Source organism: Anabrus simplex, chromosome 1 (assembly GCF_040414725.1).
Source record: "Anabrus simplex isolate iqAnaSimp1 chromosome 1, ASM4041472v1, whole genome shotgun sequence".
NCBI classification, from domain to species: domain Eukaryota; kingdom Metazoa; phylum Arthropoda; class Insecta; order Orthoptera; family Tettigoniidae; genus Anabrus; species Anabrus simplex.
Window position 1 is genome coordinate 1,525,471,584 of NC_090265.1, and position 21,976 is coordinate 1,525,493,559.

The window sequence follows — 21,976 nt, forward strand, 5'->3', positions numbered from 1 at the left end:
AGGAGTCTCAAACCGAATATAAGGAGAGCTCACTTCACCCAGATCAGACAGTCATAGCTGAGTGTTCAGCCTGACTATCCACGCTGCAGTGTTCGTCGAAGTGCTGACAGAGGCTATCTTCGAATATTTAAAGTCTTCATGTGGGACTTAAACTCTGACAGGCGTGTTGAACTTGCACATTTTGCGTGTGTTGGAACTCTGATTATGACAAATCATGTACTGGACTTAGCTGACAACAGTAAAGTATAACTTATATTCTGTGCGCATGTAGAAACTTCTCGATATAACTTACTTTCGTTCTTTTGGAACTGAGTTGATTACCACGTTACCTGTGTGAAAATTAGTCTCTGAATCAATATTAATTTAAATGTGACACTACTGCGATATACTAGGAGCTGTGATATTTCTTTTTAAATATCAGTCGCCGGGCTGAGTGGCTCAGACGGTTGAGGCGCTGGCCTTCTGACCCCAACGTGGCAGGTTCGATCCTGGCTCAGTCCGGTGGTATTTGAAGGTGCTAAAATACGCCAGCCTCGTGTCGGTAGATTTACTGGCACGTAGAAGAACTCCTGCGGGACTAAATTCCGGCACCTCGGCGTCTCCGAAAACCGTAAAAGAGTAGTTAGTGGGACGTAAAGCAAATAGTATTATTATTATTATTAAATATCAGTCATCAGAACTTAATCTCTGAACAAATACAATTAATTTCAATGTGACACTACTACGTTATACTATTAACTGTGACATTTTGTTAAATCTCAGTTTGCATAATTTTATTGGAATTAAGAGTGTTTATGAAAGTGTTCGAACTTTCACAAGAATGTTAATGCAATTGATTACCATAATCGTGTGCTACGACACCAAGGTTTCACTTCGAACTCAAACTGTGTTCTTTATCCCGTTCAAACAAAATTGTGTATTATTTCTTCTGAACAGTGTGTAAATTATTTGTGTGTGACTGACAGCAGTGTCTTTGATAAACTCTAGAGCAGTCATACATTTCTTTCAATGTCAAGTGCTACTTTATTTAGTGGAAAATCACCACGAACTGTGCCAAGTGCGTGAAAAATTTGCAGTTTCGTTATTTCTATTCATGAACTGTGCTTCATTTTATTCCAATCTCGCATCTTCATCTTTAGTGAACTTACAAATTCTATCTACAAGATTAAGAGTGAATTCGACTGCATATCCCAACCATATTAAATGAAACAGTGCTGTTAAACCAAAGTGTCGGGGGACTGTGTAATTCTGGACACTCGTATAAGTTATGTGACGAGTGATTACCCCGCAACATCGTCGGAGAACGTCGGAGACCGTCCAGAACGTCGAATGTTCGAGACCCAAACCCATATCAAACCAACCTGGATGTTCCGGCCTTGCCAGGCTGAGTGGCTCAGACGGTTAAGGCGCTGGCCTTCTAACCCCAACTTGGCAGGTTTGATCCTGGCTCAGTCCGGTGGTATTTGAAGGTGCTCAAATACGACAGCCCCGTGTCGGTATATTTACTGGCACGTAAAAGAACTCATGCGGGACTAAATTCCGGCACCTCGGCGTCTCCGAAGACCATAAAAGTAGTTAGTGGGACGTAAAGCAAATAACATTATTATTATAATAGTTCTGGCCTTATATCAACTTAATATTGGCAACCTGCAGAACGTGTTTCCGGCCAGTTCAGCCTTGTGAACTGGGAGCACGGGTCATCAAAAGGCTATGTTGAAGACAGCGACTATCAACAGTAAGGTGATGTGCACTTTGAAGTGCATTTAAAATTTTCTTGTAGATAGGACCCTGCCTCCTGTACCAAGCCCTACCTAGAAACCACGCAGAATTGCTCTGAGACCTACTTCGTGCTAACCTTAATATTAATTCATAAAGTCGGGCTATTTTACTGGTACAGTTTCGCTAACGTGTGACACATCTCTCCGAAATGCTGTTACGATGTCCTCTTTGTTAGCAAAACGTTGTCGACTAAATGGCTTCTTGACTTTGGGGATTAGATGATATTCACATGGACTCAGGTCAGGCGAATAAGGCGGGTGTGGAAGAATCTCCCATCCCCACCGTCGTAAGCGACGCTGAACGATGGCTGCTGTGTGAGCTGTCGCTTTATCGTGCAGCATTACGACGTTGTCCAAAAGCGCCTGTCCTCATGTAAACACTGATCGATCACAATTATCCGTAGATCTTTGTCCGTGGACGATGGACGGCCTGGGCGAGGCAAATCGGCAGTTGATACTCTACCCCGTTTGAACGTCTCCACCCACCTCGCCACTGTTCTATAGGGCATGGCATGAACACCTAAGGCTTCCCGCAGCTCTGCATGGCATTTGTGTGCATTTCTCCCGCGGAGGACTGCTATTTTAATATACGACCGTTTTTCCTGCTTGTTGATTTCCATTTTGTGACGCTCTCACACACACACTGAACTTGTGGGCATGCTTAGATCCACACTGTTGTTTACATACACCATCTAGTGCCAGCATACGGAAGTACATACCGTACATTATGATAATTATTTGGGGATATTAGGTCGTGTAATAATAAATAAATACCAGCTGACGCGTTTCAATCCTGCGACCAGGATCGTCTTCAGAGCAACAACAAAGCAAAATGGCTACGGTCTCTCCATAGTAAACAGACTCAAGACAGAGACACCCTGTTAGAAATGTAGTTCATTCCAGGGCCTCCAGAGTCACGGAGAAAGATGTTGACGAGTTAACTATGGAGGGTAGCCATGATCTACTCAGTATATAGCCGTCACCTTTGTTACAATTATTCGGACGTTTAGCAATTTCTATCGCCTCACGAATGATTCTGGGAATAAAATGTTTCTCTTTACAAATGACAGAAGTTGCATCAAAAATTATTTGATGGTCGTTATGTATGGCATGTTCTGCCACAGCAGACTTCTCTGGCTGGCAAAGACGTAAGTGTCTGCGATGTTCTTTAACCCTTGTTGCTACTTTCCTACATGTTTGGCCGACATAAACCGATCCACAGGAGCAAGGAATCATATATATTCCAGCGCAGTTTAAACCAATAGGATCTTTGACGGATCGCAAACAATTGCCTATGGTGATATTAGGCTTAAAATGGTCTTGATATTGTGCTTTCTGAGAATATTGCCAATCCTATCCGTGACAGATTGCACGTATGGCAAGAAGGCCAGACTCAAAGGACGAGAATCACGTGACAATCTGCCTTTTGGCTTAGGATGTAGCACTTCGTCAATCTGTTTCCCTGAATAGCCATTGCTCAGAAATGTTCTGGATAGGAACTCAAGTTCACCGTTTAATTTATCCTCCTCACAAACTTCCCTTGCTCGGCTGATAAGAGTGTTAAGCATAGCACGCTTTTGGCAAGGATGGTGATGAGAGGACCCATGAAGGTATCTATTAGTATGGGTAGGTTTACGGTAAACCGAATGACCTAAAGTTCCATCTGATTTCTTAGAAACCAAAACATCCAAGAACGGCAAACATCCTCCACGTTCAGTCTCCATGGTAAATTTAATGTTTGGATGTATGCTGTTCAAGTGATCCAAAAATATAGATAATTCGTGTTCACCATGGGGCCAGATAACAAATGTGTCATCGACAAATCTCAACCAGATGGACGGCTTGAGCGTGCAAGATTGAAGACAACGCTCTTCAAAATTTTGCATATAGAAATTAGCGATGACTGGTGCCAATGGCGATCCCATGGCAACACCATCCATTTGTTCGTATATTGTACCATGAAAACTGAAATATGTGGTAGTGAGGACAAGGTGAAACAGATTAACAATGTCACCAGGAAAGATTTTATCCAACAGAGACAAGATGTCTATGATTGGAACCCTAGTGAACAGAGACACAACATCAAAACTGACTAGAATATCACCAGGAGAAACACGCAGATTGGATAAAATGCCAATAAAATGCGATGAATTCCTGATGGATGCCTCATTACCTATGTACGGCTTGAGAAGTTCTCCAAGGTATTTGGCCAGGTTGTATGTAGGGGAACCTATACTGTTTACAATAGGTCTAAGGGGAACTCCATCTTTATGGATCTTAGGAAGGCCATAAAGTCGGGGAATTGTGGAAGCCTGCTGTCGCAAACCATGAGAAACGTCATTCGGAATCGAGCTAGCTTTAAGAAGAGACGCTGTTTTCCTATCAATGGCGTTGGTAGGATCATTTTTTAGCACCTTATAGGTGGGATCACTGAGAAGTTCCTCAATCTTGTTATTGTAGTCAACGGTGTTCATAACCACAGTAGCATTGCCTTTATCAGCCTTCAACACCACCAAGTCCTTGTTCAATTTTAGTTGTTTAAGCTTTATAAGCTTCATATTTCTTTAAGTCGGACATTAGAGGTGAACACATTCAATCATCTGGACCTTGTATCTCACATGGCTTTCTTATCGCTTTCATCTTTTTCAAGGGCTAGAAATGTATCCAAATTTTCCCGTTTATCGATGTGCCAGAGGAAGAATTCTGTCCCACACTTGAATTCTTCTAAAATAGTGGTTAATCTATCCACCACTAATTTGGATACTCCCTCTATGTCTGTGCTCGAGAAGGGATTAAATTTTGCGATTTCACCTCTTAAGCTTCCGACGGAGGAGATCATCTGTGGTGTTGAGGCTTCCCTAAAGCCCTTACCGGATCATATTGCTGAGGAGATTCGTCTTGAAACCGCCACCATTATCAGACATTTCAAACCCCCTCGTCCTAACCTTACTTCCAAAGAGAGGTATGCTCTTAAACAACTAAAATTGAACAAAGACTTGGTGGTGTTGAAAGCTGATAAAGGCAATGCTACTGTGGTTATGAACACCGTTGACTACAATAACAAGATTGAGGAACTTCTCAGTGATCCCACCTATAAGGTGCTAGAAATGATCCTACCAACGCCATTGATAGGAAAACAGCGTCTCTTCTTAAAGCTAGCTGGATTTCGAATGACGTTTCTCGTGGTTTGCGACAGCAGGCTTCCACAATTCCCGGACTTTATGGCCTTCCTAAGATCCATAAAGATGGAGTTCCCCTTAGACCTATTGTAAACAGTATAGGTTCCCCTACATACAACCTGGCCAAATACCTTGGAGAACTTCTCAAGCCGTACATAGGTAATGAGGCATCCATCAGGAATTCATCGCATTTTATTGGCATTTTATCCAATCTGCGTGTTTCTCCTGGTGATATTCTAGTCAGTTTTGATGTTGTGTCTCTGTTCACTAGGGTTCCAATCATAGACATCTTGTCTCTGTTGGATAAAATCTTTCCTGGTGACATTGTTAATCTGTTTCACCTTGTCCTCACTACCACATATTTCAGTTTTCATGGTACAATATACGAACAAATGGATGGTGTTGCCATGGGATCGCCATTGGCACCAGTCATCGCTAATTTCTATATGCAAGATTTTGAAGAGCGTTGTCTTCAATCTTGCACGCTCAAGCCGTCCATCTGGTTGAGATTTGTCGATGACACATTTGTTATCTGGCCCCATGGTGAACACGAATTATCTATATTTTTGGATCACTTGAATAGCATACATCCAAACATTAAATTTACCATGGAGACTGAACGTGAAGGATGTTTGCCGTTCTTGGATGTTTTGGTTTCTAAGAAATCAGATGGAACTTTAGGTCATTCGGTTTACCGTAAACCTACCCATACTAATAGATACCTTCATGGGTCCTCTCATCACCATCCTTGCCAAAAGCGTGCTATGCTTAACACTCTTATCAGCCGAGCAAGGGAAGTTTGTGAGGAGGATAAATTAAACGGTGAACTTGAGTTCCTATCCAGAAAATTTCTGAGCAACGGCTATTCAGGGAAACAGATTGACGAAGTGCTACATCCTAAGCCAAAAGGCAGATTGTCACGTGATTCTCGTCCTTTGAGTCTGGCCTTCTTGCCATACGTGCAATCTGTCACGGATAGGATTGGCAATATTCTCAGAAAGCACAATATCAAGACCATTTTAAGCCTAATATCACCATAGGCAATTGTTTGCGATCTGTCAAAGATCCTATTGGTTTAAACTGGGCTGGAATATATATGATTCCTTGCTCCTGTGGATCGGTTTATGTCGGCCAAACATGTAGGAAAGTAGCAACAAGGGTTAAAGAACATCGCAGGCACTTACCTCTTTGCCAGCCAAAGAGTCTGCTGTGGCAGAACATGCCATACATAACGACCATCAAATAATTTATGATGCAACTTCTGTCATTTGTAAAGAGAAACATTTTATTCCCAGAATCATTCGTGAGGCGATAGAAATTGCTAAACGTCCGAATAATTGTAACAAAGGTGACGGCTATATACTGAGTAGATCATGGCTACTCTCCATAGTTAACTCGTCAACATCTTTTTCCGTGACTCTGGAGGCCCTGGAATGAACTACATTTCTAACAGGGTCTCTCCATCTTGAGTCTGTTTACTATGGAGAGACCGTAGCCATTTTGCTTTGTTGTTGCCCTGAAGACAATCCTGGTCGCAGGATTGAAACGCGTCAGCTGGTATTTATTTATTATTACACGACCTAATATCTCCAAATAATTATCATAATGTCATTTAGTGGTCGTGAAAGTCTACGTATTAAGACATACCGTACGTTTCCAAATGCATATCTTAGATTTTACGCGTTGTCCCCTGTTCGCGAGGCAAAAAATAGTTGCCACGACTTACTGTATGTCTCGACCTACGTACGTGCCGCATGTTTTTGAAACAGGTATCGCTTAGCAGGAAAGCGCTGGGCAAACATCTGATAATTGCCCCTCCCCCAACAATAATAAATTAAACGATTTTACATACTTCATCACCTTCCAATTGGTATGTTCTTGATTCTGAAGAGCTTAAGAGCTATTTCTAGAGAAAGATGGTTTAAGTGCGGAATGTCCTTCATCGCAATATTTGCAGCTCAAACGTTTCTCATACATGTAGTGCTAATGTATTTCCGCGATTCTGAAAGTTGATGCCAAAATATTTGAAATGGTTCACATTTGCCCGCTTTGTCCCATGCGTTGCAGTTACCAAGATGTCTTGACATTACGAGCAGCGTATGAACATTCGCTTCGTCTTAAAACTGGAGAAAACGGTTACGGTGCTGCACGAAATGATGAAGACGTTTTATGGCAATTAGTCGAGACTGAAGAAAGCGTTACAGATCAAGTCAAACGTGAAAGTGTTTGATGGTCCTTCTTGGACATCAACGCCGTTGTTCACCATGAATTCAGACCGGTGGGTCAAATGGTTAACTTCTGGTAGAATTTAGAAGTCTTGAGCGTTTGAGTAAAAATATTGGGAGATAAAGATCAGAGTTGTGAGATACAACTCCTGATGTGTCTGCCGTGACAACGAGCCAGCTCACCCATCGCTATTAATTCGTACATTTTGACGAACATGAAGACAACTATGCTTTAGCAGACTCACCTGACCTAGTCCCGGCAGACATTTCCCAAACTCTAAAAGAATTATAATTTCAGCCAATTTAAGAGAACAAACTGAAATCACAAAAAATCTTACCAGGACTACTTCCACAAGTAGAAAAAGCGTTAGGAGTGCTGTGTTAATAGAAGAGAGGAGTACAAGGCTAATTGGGCTGCAGGTAACCACTATAGAGTTACTTCGCTTAGCATTTGAGCAGCCCTCGTATTGCTGTTCTAGAAACTTACTTCAACAACATGTTGGACAGAACAGAAAATGGTTTGTTTCCTTAATACACAAGAGGAAATATATACATCCTAAACTGAAACTGCCCTGAACGTGTCTTGAAAGCATGTGAAAGCTATTGTCGTTTTCAAAAAAATTCTGTAAATATCATTATTCTGAAGTTTTGTTATCCGAAAGAGTTTCTGTAGCTCATATTTTGAACGAACCTTTCCTGTGACATTTTTCATTAGTGTAATATCAATCAATCAATCAATCAATCAATCAATCAATCAATCAATCAATCAATCAATCAATCAATCAATCAATCAATCAATCAATCAATCAATCAATCAATCAATCAATCAATCAATCAATCAATCAATCAATCAATCAATCAATCAATCAATCAATCAATCAATCAATCAATCAATCAATCAATCAATCAATCAATCAATCAATCCTAATCTATACTTTGAGCAGCCGCCCAGGGGGCAGATTCCCTAACTGTTGTTTTCCTAGTCTTTCTTTAAATTATTCCAAAAAATTGGAAATTTATTGAACATCTTCCTTGGTAACTTATTCACATCCCTAATTCCCCTTCCTATAAAAGCATATTTGCCTCGATTTGTCCTCTTGATTTAGAACTTTATCTTCATGTTGAGATCTTTCCTACTTTTCAAGACACCACTCAGACTTATTCGTCTACTAATGTTATTCCACTCCATCTCTCCACTGACAGCTAGAAACATACCACTTAGACAAGCCGCTCGTCTCCTTTCTCTAAAGTCTTCCCAGCCCAAACTTCGCAACATTTTTGAAACGCTACTCTTTTGTCGGAAATCATCCTGAACAAATTGAGCTGTTATTCTTTGGATTTTTTCCAGTTCTTGAATGAAGTAATCCCGGCGAAGGTCCCACACACTGCAACCATACTCTAGTTGGTGTCTTACCAGAGACTTAGACATGGTTCATGCTGCTTTACAACAGTATATTAAAATTTAAATAACTTCAGCTGAGGTCTGTTGCAGTCTGAACATCAAGATACATAAAATTTCAGTAATGATATACTGTGTGTGTCCATGTATGTACGTTTTCTGAGTGAAATTAGAATATTTTTTTTCGTGAATAATTTCGAAGACTTATAAGTAAAAGAACACAAATTCCGCCGACATATCGGTCAGAAGTTACTCTAGCATATATTTTTATATTATTTTATATTCAGATGATGATTCCTTGGAAAAAAGTACACCGCAAGAAAGGAACATTATTATCATCGTCATACTGTTCTAATTTACTCATCGTTTCTCAGTCATCTGGTCATCCGTGTGGTGTAATCACAAAATTGCAAGTGTGTATTTACAATATTTTATCAAAACCTCGTATCCAGTATCTTACACGCCCGATCATCAGTAGACGTAAATCCTCTGCTGCACGTATCAGGAACATTAGAGATTTATATGGCCTGTTTGTGCTCGCTTTCCATAATTGATGCAGTGAGCAGTAAAACTCTGATTGAAAAGTATTTTCTGCCATAAATGTTTATTGCCACTTTTATGTACTTCTTTTATTTGAGTGGACTTCAGTATATCCTGTGTGTATTTCATTGAAGGATGATTTACATTAACATCTCCTATCTTCCGCAGTATTTCTATTTTTATGTCTGTGTTTTGCGGACTTAATTTATTTCACTCTACCCAACGTATACAACAAAAAAGTTACTGCTTGCAGCTATATGAAAGATTGTGGAACGCCGTTTTTTTGGTATTAAATAGTTAGAAACATGTCGAATTATTATATAAAATGCGAATATAGTCTACTGTTACCAGATAAAATATTCAATAATTTAAGAGAGTAGGAGAAGTGTCCTTGCATTCTTGTGGAACATAGTTATATAAACAAACTTAGCTTGCCTTCTGTAGATTATATGTACGATATCTATGAAGTCAACGCTGGCCCCGCAATGTAGGGATAGCGTGCCTGCCTCTTACCCGGAGCTCCCGGGTTCGATTCCCGGCCAGGTCAGGAATTTTTACCTGGATCTGAGGGCTCGTTAGAGGTCTACTCAGCCTAAGTGATTACAATTGAGGAGCTATCTGACAGTGAGTTAGCGGTCCCGGTCTAGAGAAAGCCAAGAATAACGACCGAGAGGATTCGTCATGCTGACCACACGATACCGCGTAATATGCAGGCCTTCGGCTGAGCAGCGGTCGCTTGATAGGCCATGGTCCTTCGGGGATGTTGCATGATGGGATTTGGTTTGATTTTATGAAGTCATCATCCTTCCTATACGTTTTAAATATTGTTCGTGTTAGTGCAAGGTTAAAACACGAAAGATAAACAAGTGAATTTAAGACTGGGGAAGGTAAGACTGACAGGTCTGAAAACCAAATTGACATCAGAACAATTCATACTCAAAAATGTATACAAAAGCTATGACAGTCTCATACAAAACTTGATGAGCTAGGATGTCGAAAGTCTTTTAGGATAAAAGTAAATGAACAATTTCAAAGATGCTACAAATAATCTACTTTACATCAAAAGAAGAACGTAAATGAAAAAGCTTGACTAAATAAACCTATTGCTTGTTGAAGTCAAATCATAGTTACCGAACAGGACACATTTAAGCTGAACTTGGACTTAAGTACGCAATCCGACAAGTTGATCATTGTCAGATCTCAGTATATTTATGAGGAAACGTTGTGAAGATCCTTTTACTAATGTAAAACCTCTGAAGTTATTTTCATTGACAGAATTGGAGGTACAGACTTTTAATCTACTCTGAAGAGTTTTATTTTGAAGAAATCTCACCAGTTAGCTGGTAGGAAGACCGATGATGCGTCAGTACTCACAGTGAGTTCCCATCTCTATGCAGATACTTAAATGAAACTGAAACGTAGGTAGCATCGTTCTGTTTCGTGAAGAATGTTACTTTACTCTCGTTAAATACAATGAATGCACTAAAAGTTAACTAAGAAACTAATAATATCGCTTTGTGAAAAAAAGCAATATTAAAAGTAAAAACAGTTTAGGATAAAAATCGTAAGAAACCGTGGTAGGGTGCTTCGATTAGCAACCATTATCAGGATAGTTCCAGTCATTACTAACCATGAGACACTGAATGTTAACTACTGAACGGATGGCATGTCACTGTCCATAACATAGAGATATGTTACATACTTCGTAATAAGAAAATGAAGTCTTGTCTCTTCAATAAAGTAAAACCAGTAATTTTGACGGAATGATAAAATCCTTCCCCGCCATCCATCAGTCGATATAGTTTCGTTTTATTTTCGGAACTAATACTTACAATGTCACCAGAAAACAGCGGAAGAGAACATATGACACTGTCTATCTAAAATGGAGCTATTGTTACTTTTTAGAGTACCGAGCTCGATAGCTGCAGTCGCTTAAGTGCGGCCAGTATCCAGTATTCGGGAGATAGTAGGTTCGAATCCCACTGTCGGCAGCCCTGAAAACGGTTTTCCGTGGTTTCCCATTTTCACACCAGGCAAATGCTGGGGCTGTACCTTAATTAAGGCCACGGGCGCTTCCTTCCCACTCCTAGCCCTTCCCTGTCCCATCGTCGCCATAAGACCTATCTGTGTTGGCTTGTTTTTGTTGGATTCCTTAAAATATCTAGCTACAAGATGAAACAATGATTTCTTTAAGAGAAAGAGAAGGGGATATCCTATTTATTTGTCCTAAGTTTTCTTCCTGCTGTGTCGAGTAGATTAATTAATTATAGCTCTACATTCCTTGTCAGTATTCGACAGAATAGAGGTTAATTGGTTTACAAGTCCTGATAAAAGAGAAAGGATTTTTTTCCCCCTGAAGGTTTGTTGGATTCGCAACATTTCTACCACCAGTTATAAAAACCTAGGCATCACTGGAGATAAATTTTAGGGGCATTAAGAATCGTATAGTTTAAAACTGATTTCCCATAAAGCGAAGAGCAATACCTTCACATCACTCATCATAGGGACTGACTGCAAGAGAAATGATATTACTAGTGTCGCTCATATATCTGCGACTACATCGAAGCGAAGGAGGAGTCTGGTTCAGACCTACTGTATGAAAGTAACATCATTCGAACACTTACTAGAATATATAGTGCACTAGAGTAGACCTAGGTCCACAGAAAGGAGCAAAATGAATTCCATTGTGGTGGTGGGGCACAGTGAGGAAACCAACAGAAAACTTCGTCATTCCTCTTTTTTCTTGTACGCTTCTTCAGTGCAGCGTAGGCTACCTATGGCAACCGTTGGTGTATCCAACCAGCTGAGGACTCAGTATACATACCAAACCAAACACCATAGCTCAACAGCGCCGAAGGGCCTTGGCCTACCAAGCGACCGCTGCTCAGCCCGAAGGCCTGCAGATTACGAGGTGTCATGTGGTCAGCACGACGAATCCTCTCGGCCGTTATTCTTGGTTATCTAGACCGGAGCCACCATATCACCGTCAGATAGCTCCTCAATTGTAATCACGTAGGCTGAATGGACCTCGAACCAGCCCTCAAATACAGGTAAAAGTCCCTGACCTGGTCGGGAATCGAACCCGGGGCCTCTGGGTAAGAGGCAGGCACGCTACCCCTACACAATTATAGCTTGCTTAAATAAATTATTTAAGAATCATTTAAGGAGTACTAAAATTATTAGATGTAAAGACTAACATTGATAAAAGGTGTCTGTTGAATTTACTTGGGTTCCGTAACGTTTAAAAAAAATGCTATTATTGTTCGGGGCGTCGACCTAGAAAGATCTTTTGCCCCTACCTGCACCATATATGAGGAATCTGCATGTATTTAGTAAATGGCGGAAGTGTAAAGTGTTGAATGTGGGGAAAGGAAGGTTAAGGACGACACAAACACCCGATATTAATCATTTACAATTAAAACCCCTGACCCGGCCGGGAATCGAACCCGGGGCCACCAGGTGACAGGCGGACGCGTTGCCCCCCTACACCACGGAGCCGGATTTCCGTAACGTTAGTTTGCACTGAAAGAAGGGGTATCAAAAATTACAAAGGGTTTTAAAAATAATAGTTAGGAATATTACATTAAGAATAGGTGGGTTTCTTGTACAGAAAAAGCTGCCAGAATTTGAAGACTAAATGAGAGACTTCCTCTAGCAATGAATACTCCGATCAAATCAATTGTCTTCAAATTGCACTTACCATTATAATGCTGTACTTGTACGTATTAAATCTTTAACGCCCACCGAACAAATGAAACGATGCTTCTGATGCACACTGATCAAAAGACATTTCATTTTGGCAATAAGAACAGCTTGTTTGAATACAATTATTACTGTTTATAACTTCAGCGAGAGTATGATCATAATTTTAATAGATTATTTGTCATTTATGTTACAGTCAACACCGAAGTAATAATAACTCTAGTACTGTACTGTAAAAATTAACCCAATAGTACGAACTTGTAACTGATTATGCTGTTCTTATGACTGTAGATAATAACATTTACATAAAAGATTGATTAATTCTAGATGACATGAATATTGCTTTTAATCTTTCCGGTAGGAAATAAACTGCCACGATATTATTACACAATTTTATCGATGCCAATCTCAGTAATATGGTGATGTTAGTAATATTAGCAACAAACTGAATATTTCCGTCTCTGTATGAACTGTTAAACGGTTGAATTGGTAGGCGTAAGCGCTTGTTTAATGAGTGCAATTCATGTGGCAGAAGTGCGGAAAGTTGAGCCCGATTGAAGTAATTGAATAACTGACGATTGTTCGAGCTCTCGTGATTTTTGCAGTCATACTGAAAGCTGCACAAGTAGTTGCTGCTCACAGACTATTTTCTGAATGTGTTGTATAAAATAAAGTATAGTGACTTGCAACAAAACAACAAAATAAATATATGTTGCTTTATTAATATTCAATAAACACTTTTCTTACCATTATGGATTGTTTTAATAAATAAATTACACAAGAAACATTTACAGAGTGCTGGTTCGTGGGTGAATTCAGTGTGTAATTTGTGTTATTAAATTGACATTCAATTCCAAATCAATAACAATGAAATCTCTTCTATTTCCTAGGAGCGGGTTATATTTTAAAATAGGGAGATTTATGTGACCTTATGGGAAGCTATGTGAGAAACATGTAGCAACATCCCGGGTGGGTAAAATATATTAACAAATATGTAACATGAATTTGCATGTAAACGTCGTAGTTGTGCACCTAAATTGAATTCCTTCTCTCTATCAGTGGTACTAGCGAGGTTTTCACGGACCTGTATACAAGCTCATTCCCTGAGATGGCAAGCAAAGAGATGTGTTGAGTGCAACGTGAATTATTCATTCACGCAGCGACGCTACCGACGCCTGGCGTCGCCATTGCCTAGACGCAGCGTATATGTATGTGTGGTCACATTATGTAGATTGGTCCAACTAATGCCAAGTTTTCCGCACTTACTTACTGCCGTATGCATATAACTTAATATATTCTGTTGAGTGGGCGTCCGGTTTTGAAGGGAAGGAGGTGGTGTGGTGTTATGTTTCTGTGCTCACGCACGTACACAAGCATCTGTTTTCTACTGTTCTTAATTAAATATACATCATATGGTCCCTTTGTGAATTCCTTAACTAGATCTCATGAAAACGAAAATGTGTCTATGGCAGTCTACGTGAGTTGCTCAGCGAATAATGTACACCTCTAAATTTACATCCCTTGAGCATTTACACGATACCGCGATAGTGGTGTTGTTCTAAACAGCCTCTTTTTAATTCAGTATAAATAAGGTATCCGGTTCAGACTTTTACAATACAGATTTAACGCGAGCTTTTTATTTCAGAGTAGTAGTACTCAGCCGGGACTAGGAGAGAGATTAGAATTATTCTAAAAGCATTCCAACAGGGATAGGGAATATGATACAAACCCATTTGTCTAAATTGAAAAGGTAATATTTTCGTAGGTGTGAGGATTTCAACATTTCAACATTCTCAAAAGGAGAATCACATTCTCCAATCCTATTTGGATGGTGTTACGCTAAAGAGAACGAAATATGAACATGACTCCGAGATAAAGTAAGAAAATTTTGACATATTCTTACAATTTATTTTGTCGTATTACGAAAATATTGCATGGTTTTAGTTCTTCTTTTTTTTGCTAGTGGCTTTACGTCACACAGACACAGATAGGTCTCATGGCGACGAAGGGTTTTAGTTCTAGGGGAAGGATTTACTTACCTTTTAAACATATCATAACTTACGTACCATTGTAAAAAGAAAATAATGTTCGATTTTATGTTATTATTGATGTCTCAATGATCTTGAACTTCATTATTTCACGCATATAATTTATGTTACAATACAATAATATGCCACATTATAAAACACATTTGAGTAGATAATGTGAATTAAAACGTCCATATTTCCTGATGTTGTAAGAGATGCGCAGTTATATTGAGCTTCTGTATCAACGCAAAGAATTATGAAAGTGATTACTGATCAAACAAAGCAATCCATAGCATTACTGAATTATGTTTTGTAATGTCACTGAACACTATAAACTAAATGATCTTCCGTCACTGAACCTTTTAATCCGCATTAACGAAGGTTATTATCTTTCATCTGTATTTTATGTCCTTTTAATGTTGTTTTCAGCCCTTCATACAAGCTTCCTTAGATTGATACTACCTCACATAGGATACATCGTAGGCAAAAGGAAAAGAACAAGTAATTTTCTTTCGTTAGGATGTGAAATATGGTAATATCATCCCTATGGCACAACAAAACATCCCTTTAAGTGATACTGGAGTACACATACCGTATGGTTCTCTCTGGTATAAGAAGAGGCGTGTTTTAACCTTTAATTTGGAGTCATTAATCCTGTCCTTTTTTGTAATTTGTTTCAGTCGAATTTCTTTCTTTCTTTCTTTCTTTCTTTCTTTCTTTCTTTATCCTCCAGGGTTGGTTTTTTCCTCAAACTCAGCGAGGGATCCCACCTCTACCGCCTCAAGGGCAGTATCCTGGAGCGTGGGATATTGGGTTGGGGGATACAGCTGGACAGGAGGACCAGTACCTCGCCCAGGCGACCTCACATGCTATGCTGAGGAAGTTGGAAGTTTATTTCACGGACCTGTAAACAAGCTCATTCCCTGAGATGGCAAACAAAGAGATGTGAGATGTAGGGGTTTGGGAAGATTGGAAGGGATACGCAAGGAATAGGGAAGAAAGCGGCCGTGGCCTTAAGTTAGGTAGGCCTACCATACCGGCATTTGCCTGGAGAAGTGGGGAAACAACGAAAAACCACTTCGAGGATGGCTGAGTTGGGAACTGAACCCCCCTCTACTAAGTTGACCTCCCGAGGTTGAGTGGACCCCATTCCAGTCCTCGTACCACTTTTCAGATTTCGTGGCAGAGCCAGGAATCGAACCCGGGCCTCTGGAGGTGGCAGTTAATCACACTAACCACTACACCACAGAGGCGAACTCAATAAAATTTAAGAATTAAAATATAACTGTAAGATGTTGTATCGGAAGCATGGTACCCATTTATCTATTGCCTTTGAAGCATCGAAAATGGCAGGAAATTCATAAATTTGAATTACTGCAATGTTACTGTTTAGAAATATTGATTTTCTAGCGAATGGCGACTCCTTGGCTGAATGGAGAGCTGATTGGCCTTCTGTTCAGAGGGTCCCGGGTTCGACTCCCAGCCGGGTAGTGGGATTTTAATCGCATTTGATTAATTATTCTGGCTCGGAGAATGAGTGATTTTTGTTTGTCCCAACTCTCTCCTCTTCATATTCATACAACACACTGCCAACCACCACGGGAACACGCCCCTCCACATAGTGTTGGCGTCAGGAAGGGCATCCGGCCGTACAAGGACAAACTCACAAGTGCGACACAGTTCTCATCCGCGACCCCACAGGTTTGAGAAGAGTGGTAGAAGAAGAAAGAATAAGAACTGTTTTTCTGGCGACTATGACTAGACCAGTTCTCTGAAATGTATTGTTCTTTTAGAAGTACAAAATTCGAGGACCTAAAAGTTCCATGTATTTTTAATGTAAATGGAAGATGACAATCTGTATCTGGTGCCAATATCGACTGCTGAAGCGTCGCTGCGAAAGACAGACAGAATGGGGATTTTACTGTATATAGTCGTAGATAGATTAAACAAGTACACTTTAAAGGCTTTGCAGTAGCGACTTCAAAAATATGACAAATGAAGACGAGGCTGTGTTGGGGGCGTGGCCACAGATTTTGAAGTAAACGTGCCGAGTTTATAGGCAATGTCGAAATGTCAGCATGGGTTTTAAGTGTTATTGTTGACATTTTATTTATTTCTAAACGAACTTACGCATCTTCAAGACCATGGGTTCCAAATCCTTCTCCACCACTGGGACAGTAACGTGTTCGACTGGAACACGGAATTTGTGTCATGAAGCTCAGTCTCCTTGCGACGCTCGGCATTGCTGATTTTGGACCTTTAAGGAATTCTGACAAGCTACTCTATTCTCTCGGATGTATTTTCGATCATTTTGAAGCTATTGATTCTCAGTTTATAGCAACATTTTACGAAAGAAGACATTTCTCACAATACTTCGCACCACAATTTTCTCAAATATTCAGTAAGAGAAATAAGACGACACCTCACACGACGCGGTACTACGCTGGAGTCCAGAGCTACACTGCGAGCCGCTCCGAATTGCAGCACCCGACGAATTCATACTGACTTCAGACTCTTATTGCTAAATACATTGGTCATTCTTGTTTGCAATGAGATATTCAACGCTGTGGTCGTCGCACGAGTTACCTAGAAATTATTTTATTTTCATGTTTCTCACTTAGTGCGGTTCTAAAACTATAGACATATTCTATGTGAAAATCACTAGTTTAAGTAGTAATGGGAGAGGAATTGTAATGTTTGCCCTTAGGGATCAACGTTAGGTGACTCCGACTACAGTGTAATGCCATACACACCATTACTGGCTGATCTTCAAACTTAGCAACGAAATCTCTTGACAGTCTTCAGAAAATGGATAGTGCTGTGGAACGGATACCTCACAAGCCACGCTCACCTCATTAAGGACCTTGTGAGGGAGTGAGAGGATTTCCGTTGTTACATTGTGAAGGTTTGATAGCACTCGAACTGTGCAGGTGATAGTAACGGATTTCCTTTTAGCCTTCAAGATTTTTAGTTCGGTTCTTTCGCTCTTACCGACGTTAGCATGCATTATTAGCCTAATGTTAAAACTTGGGAAGAAATATACAGTAGATCTTATAAAAAGGGCGTGATGGTCGAGAGGAAAAACCACTGACTTCTCACCAAGGTAGCCGTGGTTCAAAATGCTATGAATGTATGTGGGATTTTGAAGTGAAAATTACGTACTTGTGATTCAGACTCCACGCATAGAATGGAGATCCTATGGCAATGAACACGATATCAACGGTCACATAAACCACAAATTTGCATTACTTCTTTTAAGTCCCAAAACAGGGAAACACGCAGTCTCCTACTTATATTACATCTAAGATCACGTGGGAAGAACGTGCCCACTTTTCCGACCATCTAAAATAACTTGTAAACGTTCGCTAATTGACGACTCCAAGCTACACAGCCTGTTAGCCTAGCAATTGTCAGCTAGTTTATAATTAAACATGAAATGTCACTTTATATTATACTGAATGTAGATTTTTGTTTTACTCACGGCTGCTTAGCTACTAACTTTCCACCTGCATATCCAAGTGGCAATCCGCTTTAAAACTGCATCCAAAACAAAATATTTGCCAGATGGTTCCAGTATCCCAGGAAATAGCTGAAATATGCTGATTATATTTATGTAAAGAACATCGTTCGTAGATATGGATAATAATAATAATAATAATAATAATAATAATAATAATAATAATAATAATAATAATAATAATGATGAGTATGTGTCTGTCTTTGTGGACTTTAAGAAAGCGTACGACTCCATTGACAGGGAAGTCCTGCTAAACATCTTAAATGAATTTGGAGTTGATTTGAAACTGCTGGCATTAATTAGAGCCACCCTGACCGATACAAAATCCAAGGTGAAGTTCCACGGATGTCTCTCGCATTCCTTTGACATCAAAACAGGAGTCCGACAAGGTGATGGGCTATCCCCGATACTCTTCAACTGTGTTCTTGAAAAGATCATCAGAACCTGGCGGGTGAGATTACAGGAAACCAACTACAGTCCATTGAGAATAGGAACCAAATCCAAGGGGATCGCAACAGACTGCTTAGCATTTGCCGATGATATTGCTGTTCTTTCAACCGACATAGAGACCGCTAGAGCTCAAGTTGAAATTTTAAAGGAAATTGCCGAACAAACTGGTTTGCAGATATCGTTTGAGAAAACAGAAGTAATGACTAACATCAAAGAGGCTCCACCAAAACTCCATACAAAATACGGGGACATCACCCGAGTAGACAAATTCAAATACCTGGGTGAGATCATCATGAAAAATGGACTGGACAAAGAAGCACTTCAGGAGCGAGTACGCAAACTGGAAATAGCCTACCAAACATCCCGCACAATCTACAACAAGAAATACCTTTCCCAAAGCACCCAGATACGTCACTATGAAACAGTTCTGAAACCAGTAGTTCTATATGCAGCCGAAACCCTGTCTCTAAATGGCAACAAAGGACTACTTGAAGAACTGGAGAAAAGAGAACGCAAAATTGTGAGAGGAATCTTGGGATCAAAGTACAGAAATGGAATCCATCAAAAGAGATCCAACAAGGAAGTCTACAGCAAAATAGAGAAAATTACCGACATAATCAGAAAAAGACGGGCACGATTTTACGGTCATCTGAAAAGAATGGACAGTTAACTAAAGAAATCTTTCACTTTTTTGATTCAAACCCCAAAACCACAATTCCCTGGTTTAGAAATACCAAAGAAGACCTGCAAATGCTACATATCTCAGCTGAAGATGCCTTTAACAGAGATCTCTTCCGCAAGAAAATATTGACGAACGGGCTAAACCGAGACGAGCAACCAAAGAGAAGACACGGTGCCCCTTGGACAGAGGAGCGTAAGCAGGCCCACTCACAAAGAATGAGGGAAATTTGGGCTCTAAAGAAGGCCAAGTTCAGTGTCAAATGCAACAAGACATACGTGGTCCCTGATGGCCCCAGCGAATTATATAATAATAATAATAATAATAATAATAATAATAATAATAATAATAATAATAATAATAATAATAATAATAATAATAATAATAACAATTTGGCGAGTTCTCAGGGTCCCTTACAGTAAAGTTACTTTATATAGAGGTAGACTCTTTTACCATCCCATAACCTTAAATTTATTGAACTACTATTTACAGTTATTTACAAGTACATTCGCGTTCGAGTTTTCCATTTGACACATTTTTCACCCGGTATTGTAGCACACTAACGCACGCTCCGGCAGTCATACAGTATAGCACTCCGACGCGTCAAGTTCCTGCTCACCAAAAGGCCCCTCGCATTGTAGTCTCGTTCGAGGACAATTCACATTCCAGCTCGCCGCTCTCTGCGTTGTCAAGACTGTCTTGAATCACTACAGTACTCGCCGACGTACAAGACTCGCACCCGTCTCGTAACTCATTTGCTACTGACGCAACTTTGACTCACTGGAGACTAACTCCAGACTGACTCGGTCTCGCCGGGTTCGCTCTTAATATAGACCAGCAGAAGATCCTCGTAATTTCCAGTTCCAGATCACTTTGATTGAATTCTTTATTGTTGATCAATCAGCTTCTTCTAGAAGCTTTCTTTCCACGAGCCTCAACAATTCACCGGCGCTGTTGGTTTCCTCGTTGTTGGCTCGCCCACGTTGTCGCTCCTCCGTCAGTATTGTCGTCATCCGCCCGTCCTACACATTCTTGGCCTTTATTGTCGCAATAATAATATAAATTTAATAAACGACTTTACAATGGCAAGGATCATACAAGCGAACACAAAAAACGCTGAGGTTTCTTAGATCCAACAATTTTTTTTTTTTTTTTTTTGCTAGTTGCTTTACGTCGCACCGACACAGATAGGTCTTATGGCGACGATGGGACAGGAAAGGGCTAGGAGTGGGAAGGAAGCGGCCGTGGCCTTAATTAAGGTACAGTCGCAGCATTTGCCTGGTGTGAAAATGGGAAACCGCGGAAAACCATTTTCAGGGCTGCCGACAGTGGGGTTCGAACCTACTATCTCCCGAATACTGGATACTGGCCGCACTTAAACGACTGCAGCTGTCGAGCTCGGTGAGATCCAACATTTACAAATAAAAAGTTGACCAAGATGACAAACCGAAGAATACGACAGGAATAACTTGGACGAAAGAGAGAAAAGAAGTCCAGAGAGAAACAAAGAAAGGATGTGGACAAAAAGAAGGGCATATACTAATAAACAATAACAATATAACAATATATGTGGTCCTAAACGTGTTTATTCGCAGCAGACGATATAATAATAATAATAATAATAATAATAATAATAATAATAATAATAATCCATGCATAGGCCTGTAGAATTCTGCATAGGTGCCGGTGAAATGTCACTCCTTATCAACTAAGTGTGTACATTGCTGATGGCTTTATCTCAGTGGCGAAGAACAATTTCCATGAACGTTATTGCGTGGTGGTAGCTTAGCCTATGGATAACCGTATCTTTATGAATTAGACCACCGGTAGAGCCCTGCGCGGATATACAAAATATTATCCGCATCCGCATTTCGTTCATCCGCATCAGCATATGGTTATCCGCGGGTATTAGAAATATTTACCTACAGTACATTACACCCAATATATTGAAACGGATAGATCTGTGAACATAATACAATAGGCCTGAACACCTGACCTCTTGCGGCAACGACCGTCGCATTGACCTTTGTTCCTTCCTTCCATTAATTACGGGCAGGAGCATGTTAAGTTATGGTCAGATTTACAACTTTATGGTCTCAAGGCTCTTTATATTTCACCATTCTCCCATATCATTGTCATGGGTCACCTAACCACAAGCAAAACTACGGGTTTACCTGAGTGAAAATGAATAAACATTATTTCGAAATCATCAGCAAAATTATCCGTATTGCCATACAGTTTGCATCCGCGAAGACAATAAGTTCGCGGGTATCCGCGGTTAAATCCGCGGACATCCGCATCCGTGCAGGCTCTAACCACCGGCTCGAAAAACATTTTGCCTTTCTAGATCCTCGAACTCATTTCGGTTATGACCTACAGATCCGGAAATAAGCTAATAAATAAAAATAATAATGCTATTGGTTTTATGTTCCACTAACTACTTTTACGGTTTTCAGAGACTCCGAGCTGCCGAAATTTCG